Source organism: Austrofundulus limnaeus, unplaced genomic scaffold (assembly GCF_001266775.1).
Source record: "Austrofundulus limnaeus strain Quisiro unplaced genomic scaffold, Austrofundulus_limnaeus-1.0 Scaffold390, whole genome shotgun sequence".
In the NCBI taxonomy this organism is placed as follows: domain Eukaryota; kingdom Metazoa; phylum Chordata; class Actinopteri; order Cyprinodontiformes; family Rivulidae; genus Austrofundulus; species Austrofundulus limnaeus.
In genome coordinates this window covers 22447-23929 of record NW_013952792.1, presented here as the reverse complement: position 1 = coordinate 23929, position 1483 = coordinate 22447, and positions in this window count along the sequence as shown.

The following is a 1483-nucleotide window of genomic DNA, read 5'->3' as shown; positions in this document are numbered from 1 at the left end:
ATGAGAAAATGGTTGAAATGTCCCTTTACCTGTTTTACTCAAATGCTTGTTTATTGGTGACTTTAACTTGTCCCTGAAAAAATGGTTTGTATCGTTTGTCACTATGGCCCTGCGGTGGACTTGTCACTTGTCCAGGGTGTAGCCCACCACTGGTGGATATGGGCATCAGTGACCCTGAAAGGAAGTAATGGGTAAAAAAAAAAATGTGTTCATTTATTAATATGGGTTGGATCATAAATAGAAATTATTATTCCAATTAAATCAACAGATAACTTCACAAGATGAGGTGTCCCATACAGTATAATAAAGGAGTCACAAAGTGAAGCTTCATACAGAAAGTTAGCTTTAAGAGCTAATGATCAAATTCCCTTCATAAATGATCTGCTCCAACCTAAAGTCACTTCTATCTGTATGCCTGTTAGTAAAACATCTCAAAGCTAAACCACCGGACAGAATGCAATGAAACAAAGTAATCACTAAATGTGCCACAATTCAAGATGGCTGCCACAGATGATTCACTTTGGCACAAAAATGGATAGAACTTGGTCGGCTGAAAGGTTGAACTATTTGGCCTTTAATTGAACTTCATATTGTTTCTGTTCTCACTTCATCTCCCCACGTTACAAACACACAATGAGTCTAACTGAATTGACTTTTCAAACAGTGATTTTTAGGTGACTAGTGTTAGGGCAGCCCGGGCTTTTGGAGTTTCTTCTAATGAAGGTGGTGAAAAAAGGTTTGAGAATAAAGAACCTACTATGAATAGAGCTTTACATGAAGGGAAAACTGGTGAAAAATGGAAAAAGTGGTGATTTTTTTGTAATTCTGAAATGGCTGCACTGTCACAGTTATTTTTATCATGTAACCATTCATTCTTTTCCTAAAACAAGAAGAGAAGAATTGTCTCAAACCAGAACCAGTGTTTTGTAAAAGAACATCCTCTTGCCTAAAGACTGCTGGCATTAAAAAGGTCCCAAATACCATTTTTAACATGTTCCACTCCTGATTTATTAACCAACACTGTGGTCACTAACCCAGCTTGAAAGAGTTTAACTATATATTTTAAACAACTTCTAAATTAAAATTTTGGATTCAAGAGGATTTTCTACCTAAACAACCATATTTGCATAATTGTTTTCTTTTCTGCTTGCTTTACAGTAGTGATGTAATGCACTGCAGCAGTTTCAGAAAGCACTTATGCTGACATAAATATGATAAAAGTGTCTCAGATTGGACTCTTGTGAGGCCAGTTCGGCCATTCATCATCTGTCCCACTGACAATTGAGTGAAATGCCAATACAGCCACCTCCTGTTACCTTCACATGTCCACTGTGGACATCTGGAGGACTCATGGAGACTGAGAAGACCAGTTTGATTGAAGCGGTAAAATAAATAAAAATATCACCTGACCAAGAATTGACATGTCTGAGTCAACACACTAATTATTATTATTATTATTATTATTATTATTATTATTATTATT